We start from the raw sequence: 17,983 nt of genomic DNA, 5'->3' as shown, positions 1-17,983 counted from the left end.
CTCTGCCTTGGGAGGTCAATTGAGTAGATGGGGTTCTATTTCCACCTCAGCCAGCCTTGAAGTAATAATAACAATGGCGTGTGGCCTTCGGGGAGGCCTGTTTCAGGTCTTTCGAGTTGATACCGTATAGGCGACATGCGCGTCTATGAGGATGGAGTCAAACCAGTGACGAAGAGGTCACACACACCCAGCTCCAGAGCCATTAGAATTAACCAATGAAGGTTAAAATCCCCGACCCGGCTGGGAATCAAACCCGGATCCCTCTGGACCAAAGTCCAGCGTGCTAACCATTCAGCGATGGAGCCGGGCATCCTCGAAGTAGTTTTCCGTGTTTTTCCACCTCTTCTCCAAGCAGGATGGTGCCTAACTTAAGGCCACGGCCGCTTATTTCCCTCTTCCTTGTCTATCCCTTCCGATCTTCCTACCCCCGACAAGACCCCTGTTCAGCAAACAAGGCGAGGCCGCCTAGACGAGGTACTGGTCCTCCTCCCCTTTTGTATCCCCCGACCCAAAGTCTCACGCTCCAGGACACTGTCCTTTAGGCGGTGGAGGTGGAATCTCTCCTTGACTACGAGAGAAAAACCAACCCTGAATGGTAAATGGATTAAGAAGGAAAATAAATTAAAGCTCAGTTGTACTAATTTCATTCCTTATTTTCAGATGGGCATGAAGCGGGCTTTCGACCCAGAACTTGCTCAGTTTCCTGAGATGTCTGACTACCCCACGGCCATAAATAAGGTGGTACAAAAAGCCTTCATCGAAGTTGACGAGACCGGCACGGAAGCAGCAGCAGCAACATGTAAGTCATACTTCACATAACATGAGTTTGTACAAACCGTTGATCGAGATGTACGAGGGCGAATCATAAAGTAAGTTACGCTTCCGAGTTATGGCCATTTATGAAACCACCTGTGCATAGGCAACACGGGTGTGACAACATACAATATAAGTTCACTTTTCCACACAGTCCCCAAGAGACTGTAAACATTTCTCGGAACGGTCAACCTTCTTTTCGATTCCGGATGCGTAGAAATCACCTCCAGAGCTATGTAACCACCTGCTGCTTTCACGTCTTCAGGGTTCCGGAATCGTCGTCCACCGAGATACTTTATCAGCTTACCGAACACATGAAAATCACATGGCGCTAAGCCTGGACTGTGTGGACGATTTTGCCATATCTCCCACTTGAATCGCTGGAGCAGTTCGGAAGTTTGGTGGGCCGTGTGCGGTGTTGCGTTATCTTGCAACAAAATCACACCGCTGCTCAATTGTCTCCGCTGCTTTTCTTTAATTGCCTTACGCAACCGGTTCAACGTTTAACAATACGAAGTTGAGTTCATTGTCGTACCTTTCGGCATAAATTCCACGTGCACCACACCCTCCATGTCAAAGAACACTGTCGCCATTACCTTTCCTGTTGAAGATGGAACCTTTGCAAACTTTCGTGGTGGTGATGTGGTGTGCACCGTTTCCATCGATATTCTCTTTGTTTCAGGGGTAAATTGGTATCCCCTGTGATGATTCGCCGCAGAAACTCGTTGCCCTCCACAGAATACCGTTGTAAAAATGCCAGTGATGATTGGAAACGTTGTCCCTTGTGAACATCGGTGAACAGACATGGGACTCATCTTTGACACAGTTTACGAAATCCAAGGTGCTGGTGAACAATGGAGAACACGCTGCCATATGAAATGTTCAGCATGCTGACAGTTACTTGCAGTGTTATGCGCCGATTCTCTCTAATGATACCATCCACACGTTCAACATATGCAACGGTACTGGATGTTGCAAGCCTGCCTTCGCGATATTCGTTAATGAGATCCGTGCGTCCGGCGTCAAGTTGCTTACACTATTTTACAATACCTGGGCGAGAAATTACACGCTCACCATATAGAGAGTGATTTTACGATTAATGTCCGTGCAATTGAGCCCATTGAAATCTGGTCGTTGCACGCACCTCCAATTTGGAGTGAACATCCAGTTGATGCGCCATTGAGCCTAGCCCACTCTGCACAGACAGCACGAAGGAATACCACACCCAACTTCTTATATGACGTGTCACAACTTATTGTGGCTTGCTCCGCATTGGCCACGGTCACGACACACAGCGTGCTTTCGCGGCGAGCTAGTGTACCTTTTTGATTCCCCCTCGTAGTAGTGGCATGTATTCGTGGGACAGGGAATCGGAAGGGAAATTCATTTGAGTATACATGGAGAATTTCACGAATGAATTCCCCATACGTGACCCGATCCCTGGAATTGTATCCACTGTCGGCAGCCCTGAAGATGGTTTTCCGTGGTTTCCCATTTTCACACCAGGCAAATGCTGGGGCTGTACCTTAATTAAGGCCACGGACGCTTCCTTTCCACTCCTAGCCCCGTCCTGTCCCATCATCGCCACAAGACCTATCTGTGTCGGTGCGACGTAAAGCAAGTAGCAAAAAAAAAAAAAGTATCTATTGTCTGATTTTTCATTTTTGAGATTTTTTATTCTAAACTATTGTCCGACTCATTGGCTGAATGGTCAGCGTTGAGGCCTTCGGTTTAGAAAGTCCCGTATTTTATTCCGGCTGCGTCGGGGATTTTAATCGCGTCTGATTAATACTTCTGGCCCGTGGACTGGGTGTTTATGTTTGTCCCAACACTTTCCTCCTCATATTCAGGCAACATGCTACCCTCCAAACCACTACTTAAACACGCAATTGTAATTACATCCCTCCATGTAGGGTTGCGCCAGGAAGGGCATCCGGCCATGAAACATGGCCAAATACACATGTGCGACACAATTCGCACCCGCGACCCCCATATGTGGGAATAGCGGAGGAAGAAGTTCTAAAATTGTAATATGATACTGAGCGTTTTAAAAAAGCGTTCATTCTTCAGGGTACAATACTTCAGAAGATATTTATTTTTGAATTTTGTTATTAAGAAAACTGTATTTTGAGAAAAACGCAATTGACAGCCTTCAGTAATTTACTTACCAATCGTTTAAAGATCCAACGTTAGGTTCCTCAGTCTGCCGAAACTAATTTTGAGTAGTAAATTTATAAACAAGCCTCCGTGGCTCTGCGGCAGCGCGTCGGCCTCTCACCGCTGGGTTCCGTGGTTCAAATCCCCGTCACTCGATGTGAGATTTGTGCTGGACAAAGCGGAGGCATTGCAGGTTTTTCTCCGGGTACTCCGGTTTTCCCTGTCGTCCTTTATTTCAGCAACACTCCCCAATATCATTTCATCTGTAAGTCATTAATCATTGACCCAGAGGAGTGCGACAGGTTTCGGTAGCCGGCACAATTCCTATCCTCGCCGCAAGATGGGGCTTCATTCATTCCATGCATGACCCGGTTACTGACTGGAAAACAGGTTGTAGGTTTTCAAATTTATAAATTACCCTCAAGAAAACATACGGTAATAGTAATACACACATACACTGAGTAGCCGATAGTCATGAGAAGACAATGAATGTGATGCAAATAACGAGTTTCTCTTCCTCGAACCCACAAAACGGCAGCAATATGGCGAGGCATCGAATCTACAAGGTGTTGGAATCGTCCTGGAGGGATCCGGACCCATGCATCTTCCACTGCTACCCACAATTGGTCTTGCGTAGTTGGTACGGAGCTCATGGAACGCACACCAACATCCACAGCATCTAATAAATGCTCCATTGAACTAAGATCGGAGGATCTGGAGGGCCAGTGCATGGTCGCAATTTCACTGGAGTACTCCTCCAATCACCTGCTTCCCACCACAGGGCAGTGACATGGCGCATTGTCCTGTTGAAACATGGCATCTTCATCAGGGTACTCTGGCAATAGTAATGACGCGTGACTTCTTGGCTGAACTCTCAGCGTACAGACTTTGCGTTCAGGCGTCCCGGGGATCGTTTCCTGGAAGGATCGCGATTTTCACTATGTGTTGTTAATTCCTCTAACGTGTAGCATGGATATTTGTGTTTGTGCATTATACTCCTCCTCATACACACACATCACTCCACACTAGCAACCATCACAGGAAAGGCATAGGGCCAAATTTTCGTGTAGGGCACAGCTGGAACCAAGAACCCTACTATGGTGCGTGAGAAAAGCATGATTTCCCTTATTTTTTCTTTACAATATGCTGAACATTCAAAGTAATTAAAGTGCATATAACTTAATGAAGGTTACTTTGATATTTTCTTTAGACTTCCGCCACTATTCTCACTCACCATGATAGGGTTGAGGGTGTCAGCTGTGTCCTACTTGTAAATGTGACACTATTTTAATGCCAGGTACCCGTCCTGCGATGGTTGGTATTGCGCAGTGATGTGTGCGTATGAGGAGAAGTGAATACACGAACACAAGTACCCAGTCTACAAGTTAGAGGAATTAACAATACTCAGTGTTAATCCCGAGTCTTCCAGGACTTGAACCCGCGTCACCCAGAACGGAAAGTCTGGACTCTAAACGTTAAGCGAAGGAGTCCTTCGTCATTAAAATTCTCAACTAGCTACCGTTGACTGGTTATTATATATACAATACCCACAACAGTGTAAGCTAGTGGAGATGACGGAGCACGTCTCAAGTAACAGCAGTCAAGTTAATGTTATTGTTGATCAGTTTTATTGTCTTAGGACTATGTTTGCCACCGCACCCACTTCTCTTCCTGCCCAGCGTTATTAAGGCGTCGCCCATCAACAGAATCTCCGATTTCACTTCCCTTCATGACTTCCTCATCTCGTAGTATTTTTCTTCCCATTTTTGCCGTTATCTAAATTGCCTTCCTCATTAATACGGGCTCATAATCACATTGCTTTACCCCATGAATACAGTTACGCCAATTACAAAGACCATCATTGCCATTTAACTCGTTACAGTGAAGATTCAACAATATTTCCATGTCGAAGATGCCTGACGTCTAGGTTCTTGGAACAAAATCATTATAGATAGTATAGCGAAGTTCGTGGACTGCTCACCTACTGTCGCTGTGGTGCAATACAGCGGATTGTTGTACTACACATTGTGGCGTGATAGTTCTTGGCTATTCCGAGGGAGAGATAATTTCTTGCATACAGTGTAAGCAGAACAATGGATTCAGTTGTGAAGCGTAGATGATAGTGAGCGGCGAAAATTGGGAATGTCGATGTTTGAACAAACATTTGTCAACGTTTGAAACTATGAAGCTGTAACCGCCCACATCACCACGACGGGGAAAAGTCGCCAAAATGCAGGTTAAATCACTAGTGTCCTGCGTCAACATTGCTTACAACTTAACCGTTGTAAAATAGATAACGTACCATGGTTAGGTTGAATTTCCGTTGCATCAAGCCCCGATATGAAGTTTTTGACGTTTAACCACGGTAAAAGTTTACCGATCGTAAGTGAGCGGTTAATCAGCGAACAGAGTATTAAGGCCTATGAACTCTACATAACCTCACAAGAAATTTGTTTACCTGCATCGGAAATGGCATCCGATTTTAAAGCCGCGAGTGAGCCTTCAATCAATCAATCAATCAATCAATCAATCAATACTGATCTGCATTTAGGGCAGTCGCCCAGGTGGCAGATTCCCTATCTGTTGCTTTCCTAAATGATTTCAAAGAAATTGGAAATTTATTGAACGTCTCCCTCGGTAAGTTATTCCAATCCCTAACTCCCCTTCCTATAAATGAATATTTGCCCCAGTTTGTCCTCTTGAATTCCACTTTATCTTCATATTGTGATCTTTCCTACTTTTATAAACGCCATTCAAACTTATTCGTCTACTAATGTCATTCCACGCCAACTCTCCGCTGACAGCTCGGAACATACCACTTAGTCGAGCAGCTCTTCTTCTTTCTCTCAATTCTTCCCAACCCAAACATTGCAACATTTTTGTAACGCTACTCTTTTGTCGGAAATCACCCAGAACAAATCGAGCTGCTTTTCTTTGGATGTTTTCCAGTTCTTGAATCAGGTAATCCTGGTGAGGGTCCCATACACTGGAACCATACTCTAGTTGGGGTATTACCAGAGACTTATATGCCCTCTCCTTTACATTCTTACCACAACCCCTAAACACCCTCATAACCATGTGCAGAGATCTGTACCCTTTATTTACAATCCCATTTATGTGATTACCCAATGAAGATCTTTCCTTATATTAACACCTAGATACTTACAATGATCCCCAAAAGGAACTTTCACCCCATCAACGCAGTAATTAAAACTGAGAGGACTTTTCCTATTTGTGAAACTCACAACCTGACTTTTTACCCCGTTTATCATCATACCATTGCCTGCTGTCCATCTCACAACATTTTCGAGGTCACGCTGAAGTTGCTCACAATCTTGTAACTTATTTATCACTCTATAGAGAATAACATCATCCGCAAAAAGCCTTACCTCCGATTCCACTCCTTTACTCATATCATTTATATACACTGACTGACAGAGCAAATGCAACACCAAGAAGGAGTGGTTCGAAAGGGATGAAAGTTGGGGAAAAACCAGAGACGGCACGGACGAATAATTGATGTTTATTTCAAACCGATATGCAGGTTACACAATGCGCACGGCATCGACTCAGTAGGATGTAGGACCACCGCGAGCGGCGATGCACGCAGAAACACGTCGAGGTACAGAGTCAATAAGAGTGCGGATGGTGTCCTGAGGGATGGTTCTCCATTCTCTGTCAACCATTTGCCACAGTTGGTCGTCCGTACGAGGCTGGGGCAGAGTTTGCAAACGGCGTCCAATGAGATCCCACACGTGTTCGATTGGTGAGAGATCCGGAGAGTACGCTGGCCACGGAAGCATCTGTACACCTCGTAGAGCCTGTTGGGAGATGCGAGCAGTGTGTGGGCAGGCATTATTCTGCTGAAACAGAGCATTGGGCAGCCCCTGAAGGTACGGGAGTGCCACCGGCCGCAGCACATGCTGCACGTAGCGGTGGGCATTTAACGTGCCTTGAATACGCACTAGTGGTGACGTGGAATCATACGCAATAGCGCCCCAAACCATGATGCCGCGTTGTCTAGCGGTAGTTACTGCCGGATTTGACCTTTCTCCACGCCGACGCCACACTCGTCTGCGGTGACTATCACTGACAGAACAGAAGCGTGACTCATCGGAGAACACGACGTTCCGCCATTCCCTCATCCAAGTCGCTCTAGCCCGGCACCATGCCAGGCGTGCACGTCTATGCTGTGGAGTCAATGGTAGTCTTCTGAGCGGACGCCGGGAGTGCAGGCCTCCTTCAACCAATCGACGGGAAATTGTTCTGGTCGATATTGGAACAGCCAGGGTGTCTTGCACATGCTGAAGAATGGCGGTTGACGTGGCGTGCGGGGCTGCCACCGCTTGGCGGCGGATGCGCCGATCCTCGCGTGCTGACGTCACTCGGGCTGCGCCTGGACCCCTCGCACGTGCCACATGTCCCTGCGCCAACCATCTTCGCCACAGGCGCTGCACCGTGGACACATCCCTATGGGCATCGGCTGCGATTTGACGAAGCGACCAACCTGCCCTTCTCAGCCCGATCACCATACCCCTCGTAAAGTCGTCTGTCTGCTGGAAATGCCTTCGTTGACGGCGGCCTGGCATTCTTAGCTATACACGTGTCCTGTGGCACACGACAACACGTTATACAATGACTGTCAGCTGAGAAATCACGGTACGAAGTGGGCCATTCGCCAACGCCGTGTCCCATTTATCGTTCGCTACGTGCGCAGCACAGCGGCGCATTTCACATCATGAGCATACCTCAGTGACGTCAGTCTACCCTGCAATTGGCATAAAGTTCTGACCACTCCTTCTTGGTGTTGCATTTGCTCTGTCAGTCAGTGTATATAAGAAAACATAAAGGTCCAATAATACTGCCTTGAGGAATTCCCCTGTTAATTATTACAGGGTCAGATAAAGCTTCACCTACCCTAATTCTCTGAGATCTATTTTCTAGAAATATAGCAACCCATTCAGTTACTCAGTGGTCTGATCGTTGAAATTGATTTCGTAACACATCTCGTTTATCTGCACTATCTTGAGCATGATGAACAGAGACAAAGACGAGGAAAATCCATTTGTAGATTGAAACGGTTTTCGCTAATGAAACATACATTACAGTGACCAACTCGTGTTCCGTAGTCATGGAATTCATCCTGTTGAACCAAGACATCGTGTAAGTCAATGAATATTTCAAATCCAAATGCACTAAAATGTTGTGCTCTCGTTCGGCCCTCATTTTCCATATTAGCCGATATTGATAACCAAACGGCACAAAATTAATTAATTTTATAAGTAAGGCGCTGTAATACCAGGTGTTTTGAAATGACTATAATAACAAAGGGAAAAAATATTATGAATGTTTCTACAAGTGGAAAATAATGTTAATAAATACTATTGGTTCAAAGAATGACAAGAGATTTGGCTGTACCAGACAAAACGTTTATAACTGTATAAATGGAGGACACGTGACCCTTTGGCTTGGCGCTGCATAGCTGGACTGTAGAGCCTAGTGGTATGCAAATGCGGCTGATTGGCTGAATTCTGTGATATTGGTGTTAGTGGTGGTGCTAGTCGTGGTTGTTATAGTGGCCATAGAATAAGGCAGATTAGGAAACATGGTGAATATTTATGTCCCTGTAGATCAGATGGAGTTCATAACAGATTAATACACTACATTTGGGGTAGTGCTTGGCACATCCTGAGGTGATACGTCCCGAATTTTCTCCCGTTCACCTGTTTAGATCACCCTTTGAATAGGAAACTCCCTACGCGACTGAATTATGATGTTGAAAATCGTTGGACGGCGAAGGATCGTGTTGAGATACCACTGCGGGTCTTCTACGTAGGACAGTGCAGAGACGTTCGCAGAACGAAACTTTAAATTTAATTTCTTCGATTGCAAAATGTTAAAACATTTAAGCTCTTAAGGCTTTTACAATCGTGAAATTAACACCACTGTTTTCTTTCTTTTCAGACGTTGGGCAGAACTATTTGTATTCACATATAACTATTCAGTATCCTGAATTCACTGCATATCATCCCTTCCTTTTCTTCATTCGGCACAAACCTTCACAGGCAGTTCTCTTCATGGGCCGCTATTACGTTCCTCTAGCCGAGTGCAGCCCTTGTAAGGCAGACCCTCCGATGAGGGTGGGCGGCATCTGCCATGTGTAGGTAACTGCGTGTTATTGTGGTGTAGGATAGTGTTATGTGTTGTGTGTGAGTTGCAGGGATGTTGGGGACAGCACAAACACCCAGCCCCCGGGCCAATGGAATTAACCAATGAAGGTTAAAATCCCCGACCCGGCCGGGAATCGAACCCGGGACCCTCTGAACCGAAGGCCAGTACGCTGACCATTCAGCGAGTCGGACAGAAATAGGTATGATGTATTGACAATTCATTTGTACTGCTATACTAGCATATAAAAATATTAATGCTTTTCAACTTATTTCCTTTACTCAATAACCCTGACCTATGAAATAGTAGAAAGTAAACAGCAACGAATAGAAGCAAATTTACTGATGAACTTAAATATCCGGAGGGAATGGAGAAATTTGAATGTATTCTGAAATACACAGGACCACCGATGGTGTTTAAATGAGTTTAGTCTCAATGATCTGTCTGACTGTTTCTTTACAATATCCTGAACAGTCAAAGTAATTAAAGTGCGTATAACTTAATGAAGATAACTTTGGTATTTTCCTTGTTCTTAAGCCGCTTTTCTCACGCACCATAATAGGGTTCTTGATGCCAGCTGTGTCCTACACGGAAATTTGGCCCTATGCCCTTCTTGTGATGGTTGCTAGTGTGGAGTGATGTGTGTGTATGAGGAGGAGTGGAATGCACAAACACAAATATCCAGCCTACACGCTAGGGGAATTAACAACACATAATGAGAATCGCGATCCTTCCTGGAAACGAACTCCGGGACGCCTGAACGGAAAGTCTGTACGCTGAGAATTCAGCCAAGAAGTCACGCGTCCTTAATATTCCCAACTAGCTGTCGTTGACGGGTTATTATTTATAAAATACCCGTGACACCAGGAGATGAAGGAGCACGTCTCAGGTAACAGCAGTCAGGATAATGTTATTGTTGATAGGTTTTATTGTCTTAGGACAGTGTTGACAACCGCACCCACTTCTCTTTCTGCATAGCGTTATTAAGGAATCGTACATCAATGGATTCTCTGATTTAAACCTCCCTACATGACTTCCTATGCTCGTAGTATTTTTCTTTTCATGTTTGGTGTTATATAAATTACCTTCCTCGTTTATTTACTCATTTAATCGTATGGTGAATATAACAACAAAGTAATAAGTCCAGGTCCGAGTCTTTCAGCCCTGTACACCGCTTTCTGCAAGAAAGCTGCCGGAGTAGGCATGAAGAGGGCAGCGTAGGATGACATGGTCCATGTTCTGCTCCTCTTTACTGCATTCACACACTGGAGATTCCATCCAAGCCCACTTATGGCGTAAGAAATTGCACCGTCCATGCCCAGTTCTCAGTCTCTTGAGGCGACACCATAATTTTCTTGGTAGGTCGAATCCCTTAATTTTCCGAGTTGGATATAACTCATGAGCATTAGTTCCTGATGTTGAATTTTACCACTCATCCTGCCAGCTCTGGCTTACATGAAAAGAATCCTTCAGGAGTCGGCCGGCGAGTACACTTGCTGATCTCCTAGATGGAAGTCGTTGTGGCGATGGGTAACAACATTTCTGGTGAACTGGTAATGAGGAAAATGACCAGATCTTCTTTGATTCTCTCAGCAGAGCCTCCTTTCTCCTCAGGTAAGGTTGTGGGATACGACTAAGTACGGGTAACCTGTGGCGAGGTGTGGGCAGTACAGTACCAGTTATGCAGCGCCTGGTAACATTCAGCTTAGTATCCACTGCATGTACATGTGCACTTTTCAGCCATACCGGGACAGAGTATTTCGCTGCACAGTAGACAAGACTAATACCCGTTAATCGTTTACAGTCAGCCGAGACCCCCCAGGAACTGCCAAAATCTTGTGCAGGATACTATTCCTTATAGCCATTTTGTTAGGGAGCTTGGTGAGATGTTCTTTGTAGCTCAGAGTTCTGTCCAGGGTGACTCCTAGATATTTCGGAAACGGGTTGTACTTTAGTTTTTCGCCAAGTATCAAAATAGTAGTGGCTCTTGGTTTGCGAGTCGGTTGCTGAGAAGCAAACATGAAACCTCGGTCTTAGAAGCACATGGGATCAATCGCCAAGACTTGAAGAATGTTGCCATTTTGTCCAAATCTGCTGAAAGAATGCCTTCTCCGTCCCCAAAATGTCTAGTTTGAGCTAGCAGTGCAATGTAATCTACATATGAACTTCGTAGCTGTGGTTGATCGCAAGTCATGGTTCAGAGGTTGAAGAGAACTGGGACCAATACTGATCCCTGTGGCAGACCGTTATTTTTCTTCTGCGACTTTTAGAATCATCTAGAAATACTACATTCTCTATATCACAGAACATGTTATAAATTAGTTTTGCAATTTCCAATCAGGGAATTACTTCCAGCACTTTAAGGATTAGTCCATGTCGACATACCCAATTTTCGCCGCTCATTATCATCTACGCTTCACAACCGAAAACATTGTTCTGCTTACACTGTGTGCAAGAAACTATCTCTCGCTGGGAATAGCAAAGAACTGTCACGGCACCACACTGTAGTACAACAATCCACTGTACTGCACTACAGCGACAGTAGGTGGGCAGTCCACGAACTTCACTGTACTACGTATATTTTGTTCCAAGAACCGTTGCTCACGTCCGCAGGATTTTACGTACTGATTGCCCTGCATGTGTCCTCCGGGTGGTGCTAAGCGAGCAACAGCGACAGAAGGTGCTGCAATTGAACGGCATAATGTCTCAAACCTTCCTCATCAATAGGGCTCATAATCACCAGTGGCGTATACCGAGGGCTACCAAGGCTATCAGTGAATCCCAAACCTCAAATGCGAGGGATGGAAATCTAAAGCACATTATATTGTAAGCATCTGACACATTGTTCCATTTGCAAACCTTGAAAGCAATGAGAAAACACGTCGCACGTATTTCTGAGAACAAGGCTTCGGAGATTGATACTGCAGCCCAGACCCTCGTCCCTTCCCACCGAGTCGCCTCACGCGGCTTGCTGCTGTCTGCCTACAGGTGCGGGGACCGACGGAGGATAGCTGTGCTAGGCTTCGGTCCGTCAGATCGCCACTGCTATCACCATGCGTTACTCATCGTATATACTTCCTCACCTCATCCTTCTGTCTTAAATATATAGATAACGGAGTGCTGGTATTTCACTCCCGTTTACTTCTACATCCTTGTAGGAAGACACTGCAGGGCTACTGTTATAGGAGTAATATAGTTTTCTTCTTATTGGTAGATCTGCTAAAATGAAACGCAATCTTTCAGGTTTAGTGTTCTCTTTTGTTGGTTGGAATCGAACCCGTGATAATGGGTCGGACACCACCACTGATCTTCCGGGGAAGATAATTAACCATTGAACGATGGGTACGACCGCTGTAAAATTCAACATTGTTATTTAACGATTATGATGATGATGTTAATAATAATACTAATAACAATAATAATAATAATGGTGCATGGCATCTACATAGGCTTGGTGGTGACCTAATAAGGATAAAATGAATGGCGAAGACGTCATAAACACCCAGTTCCCAAGCCAGGAGAATTAACAGTATGAGGGGGTTGATTCTGAAAATTGAACCGGGGCCGTCGGACCAAAGGCAAGCATTCTATCCATTTAGCCTCAAAGCTAGACTTCAATTTGGTAAACCTTAGGCTACCAACTCGATTGATCAGGTGTTGAGTATTGGCGGTGGCAGACGCGAGGGCAGTAGCTTGTGAAGCAGCCTTGACAACACAGCGGGCAGCTCCGTTGGCTGTTGGCTGCAACTCAAAATGCTTAAGGCTTGATGTTCCCTAAACCAACTATCGAAGAGGGGGTAACCTTAGTCTAGTGGTAGCCCACGTCTCGATACCAGCATACGCCACTGATAATCACATAGCTTTACCTCATGAATACAGTTGCGCTTGTTACAACGACCATCATTGCCATCACTCGCTACAGTGACGATTCCACAACATATCCATGTCGAAGATGCCCAGCGTCTAGGTTCTTGGAACAAAATATACGTAGTAATTTGTGGACTGCCCGCCTCCTGTCGCTGTGGTTCAATACAGCGGATTGTTGTACTACAGTGTGGTGCCGTAATAGTTCTTTGCTATTCCCAGCGAGAAATAGTTTCTTGAACGCAGTGTAAGCAGAGAAAAAAGAATTGATGCTTTTGAAATGTATCTATATCGCCGCCTACTCCGAATACTGTGGGTGCTGAAAATTTCAAATGACGAAGTCCTTCATCGCATGAAGAAACAAAAAGAACTATTACTTACTGTTAAAAGAAAAGAAAAACCCAATATCTAGGGCACATTATGAAAGGCGAGAAGTACCAGCTATTACAACTCATCATTGAAGGTAAAATACAGGGGAAAAGGTCTGTTGGCAGGAGGAAGAATTCATGGCTGAAGATGGCACAACTGCACTTCAGAAGATTCTTTCCATGCTGCAACATCACGTCCAGAGCTGGCTATGTGGACCGCCAACCTCCGCTAGGAGAAGGCGCCTCAAGAAGAAGAAGAGTGTAAGCAGAATTATGATAGTTGATTGTGAGCGGCGACAATTAGGAATGTAGATGTTTGAGCAAACATGTGTCAAGTCCGCTGGCGAAACGTTTGAAATTATTAAGGTGAAATCGCCCACATCACAACGACGGGAAAAAACAGTGAAAATGCAGATCAAATCACTAGTGTCCTGCGTCAACATCGCTTACAACTTCACCGTTGTAAAATGGATAACATACCATGGCTAGGTTCAGTTTCTGTTGCATCAACCCTCACTATGAATTGTTGTATTATTACCAAGGTGAAAATTTATCGGTCGTAAGGGAGCGGTTAGTCACCTAACAGAGCTTTTAGGGTCTAACGAGTAATTTGTATATTGCGTGCATCGAACATGTGATCCGATTTAAAAGCCGTGAGTGAGCCGTATAAACTCACACTGCGTGCATCCAAAGTGTGATAATCTGATAGTTGAAATGGATTTGGCAGCACACCTCGTAAATCTACACCATACTGAGTATGATGAACGGAGACAAAGAGAAGAGGAACATCCATTTGATTGGAAGGACTCCTCGCTTCAAAACGGTCTTCGCTTGTGACGTCCTGGTTACAATATTAATAAGTGACCGACTCCAGTTCCGTACGCGTGGAATTAATCCTGTTACACCAAGAAGTCTTGTAAGTCAATGAGTATTTCAAATTCAAATGCACTAAAATGTTGCGCTCTCGTTCGCCCTTCTTTTTTCATATTAGCTGATACTGACAATCTAACGACACAAAATTAATTAATCTTATAAGTAAGGGGCTGTATTATAAGGTATTTTAAAATGACTATAATAACAAAGAGAAAGAATATTATAAATGTTTTTACAAGTGGAAAAAAATGTAAATAAATACTATTCGTCCTAGTAGTGACAAGACAGTTGGCTGTACCAGACAAAACGTTAACAATTTGATAAATTTAGGACACGTGACTGTGGAAACTCTCACTGCCGTCTGATCAGTGAATGATTCCGACACGGCTGTCCACGGCTGGTAAAAGGAACATACTTGAAGAAACTTCACTTCCTCGAGAACGAATTTTGGAATTTCAGAGTAATCACAACCCTAATTTTAATAAATTTCTATCTTGGTATAAAATAAATGAATATTAGACTGCAATGATTCGAAAGCTACTCTCAATACGAGAATTTAAATAACATATTCTCTCCAAGGAAGGAGGTTAGGTAAAAGTTATCATGGCACTCACAGCATTCCTTCTCTGAATAGGGATTTGCACTGCCGGAGATATTTAGTAGCACGGGAAATTTCTATTGATGTCCTCCAGTAGTTTTCTAAACTCAGTGACGAGCTTCCTTTGCTTTGGAATACCATGGCTTAAAAGTTTCAACAGCAAACGCCACGAAAATATAATTATCGCAATACATCGATATTTATTCCGGAGGGAAAAACGGATGCCTCTGCTACTGACGCATTTATATTAGAGGCGTTAGGTAAATGTGTAGCTACAACAGTATCCATACAAGTTGTATTCCACGAGGTGTGATGAATAGTCCATCAGTATATTTACTATCGGATCGACTGTATTCTATAGGTCCCAAAATATCTGTAGCGCCGCAGATTTCACGACACTTTTGAGTATGTTTTTCAAAGGCAAATGTCTAGTGACCTTTCTCGATCTCTTACGAAAACTCAATAATTTATTTTTATCCTAAAAGGCATCGTAGATGCAGACATCCTGCTGACATCTTTGGCAACACAATGTAAGGCTACATCAATCCAAGGAGTTAGCTTACCCATAGAAGTTCTTATATTGGTTGAAGAGATGACTCCTCTTGATTTCGTGAAACTTTGTTTGATGTTCAGCTGTACCATGGGATTTTATAATAACCGTTTCGCCAAAGCTAGGTGAAAACTGTGTGGGTACATTTAAAGCTTTTAGTATCGTAATCCCAGTGTATACTGAAAATGTGAAAAAGTACCTCACGTTCTATTATGAACCCCTAAGTAGAATCACTAGAAAGGGAAAATGGTTTTATATCTTTTAATTGGCAATGCGCATTTAGAGGTGAACAACTTAGGTAACTAACACTGCACACCTAGTACTTAGGTAAGAGGCAATACGCTGTCTTTCTACAAAAACAACAGAGGATTCGAAAACAATTGCTAGTCACATTGGAACATACTACTGTTTGAAAAACATGCACGTTTTATAGGCTTTTTCTTTCTTTCTTTTTCTTTCTTTCTCACTGCCTTTACCGCCCATGGTTTTTCCCTTATACTCAGCGAGGGATCCAACTTCTACCGCCTGAAGGCCAGTGTCCTGGAGCGTGAGACTCCCGGTCTGGAGATACAACTGGGAAGGAGGACCAGTATCTCGCCCAGGCGGCCTCACCTGCTATGTGAACATGGTCCTTGTGGTGCGATGGGAAGATCGGAAGTGATAGACAAGAAATAGGTAAGGAAGTGGCCGTGACCTTCAGTTATGTACCCTCCCGGCTTTTGCCTGGAGGAGAAGTGGGATATAACTGAATACCACTTCGAGGATAACTGAGGTGTGAATCGAACCCCTTTCTACTCAGTTCATCTCCCGAGGCTGAGTGCACCCCGTTCCAGTCCTCGTACCACGTTTCAAATTTCGTAGCAGAGCCGGGAATCGTACCCGGGCCTCTGGGAGTGGTAGCTAATCACACCAACCACTACACCGCAGAAGAGGACTTAGACATGTTCTATCTTGAAATTACTAACGTCTCGCTCCAGTGTTGCTGTGGGCTTGTAGGTACGATTGCCAGTACTTTCCAAGACACTGGCGGCTAGTGACCTGTTGAGATACTTCTACTAATACTAAAGGGCCCATGACCTTCGATGTTAGGACCCTTTAAACGACAAGCATCATCATCACTAAAACTAAAATGTTTTCGTTCCTTCCTTCCATGAAGGGGGGGGGGGAGGTGAGCTTCTTAGACGGTCTCTCAGGCCGGTAGATTTGTTACGGTGCAAGAGATGCTCGTGAATGTATGGCGGGGGGGAGGGGCGGGGATTGTTGGCTCCAGTGGCCTATACTAGGAACTGTCCCAGCATTCGCCTCAGTGCAGGAGAAAGGAAAACCACGGAAAACCATTCTCCGGACAGCCGACTGTGGGGACCAGCCAAGAGGTTCAGTTCTTTCCCGTCCCCCGAATACAGATTCGTAGAGCCACGGTCTCTACCCCTCTCTGCTTGGTTGCCGGTCGGAGTGCAGAGCTGTACGACCATGAATCAGCCGTGGCCACTTGTGGATCGAGAGCCACTCTGCAGCCACCGACCCGTAGAGATAACGAAGGGGAGGGGCGGGCCACCTAATAGGTTATACTCATTCTCTGTCCAGAAGAGTTGCGGGGGTTGCCGAGAGGTCAGGGATATGGGAGATGGTTAATGGATGCGTTGGGATTGGTGGTTGGGATGACCGGGCTCTTGGCAGCGTATTACATAATTAGACATGTTGATAAGAACGAATATAAATGTGCCTCTTGACAGAATTATAAGAGAAACTAAAAAAATAAAATTCAACTCGCTATCTTCATGTTAACTTGGTAAATGTGCATTAGAGCAAACCCTTTTCTTTGTTTATCTCCTTTAATTTTTGTCTTTTATCTTTTTTAATATTAAATAAATATTAAAAGACCAACACAAAGTGATACACCTGCATTTACTAGGTGATGGCAGAATGATCCTGAGCAAGATTAAATTAAGTTGAACCTAGTAAAATTCCTGCTTTAACAAATATGATGAAATTTACAATATACACATTTTATTGAAAACCTACAACCTGTTTTCCAGTCATTGACCGGGTCAGGGATGTAATGAATGAAACATATATAGGCTGTTATTACAATGGGGTCGCCACTCCCAAGGTAATTTATTAATGAGTGATAAATGCTATGCAATGATAATGGAGAGTGTTGCTGGAATGAAAGATGACAGGGAAAACCTGAGTACCCGGAGAAAAACCTGTCCCGCCTCCGCTTTGTCCAGCACAAATCTCACATGGAGTGACCGAGATTTGTACCACGGTATCCAGCGGTGAGAGGTCGACGCGCTGCCGTCTGAGCCACGGAGGCTCTTACACATTTTATTAAAGTAACCTAATGGATTCATTATCTTATATCACTGATGGTTAACTGAGCTGTGAGGTAATCAAAATTAATCCTGCTATCGTCCAAGGTGGTAGCATTGAGTGGATTCAACTTCCTTATATGATTACAGTGACAGTTTATCTAAATCTATGAGTACCAACAAGGGTGACTATGTACTGTACATATTTCCAAGAATCCTTGTTCTAGTACTACCTAATGTACATATATTTGCTTGCATTTAAAGGTAGGTTTAGTTCGTA

This window comes from Anabrus simplex, chromosome 1, assembly GCF_040414725.1.
Source record: "Anabrus simplex isolate iqAnaSimp1 chromosome 1, ASM4041472v1, whole genome shotgun sequence".
NCBI lineage: Eukaryota > Metazoa > Arthropoda > Insecta > Orthoptera > Tettigoniidae > Anabrus > Anabrus simplex.
Note: the sequence above shows the minus strand (reverse complement) of the source record.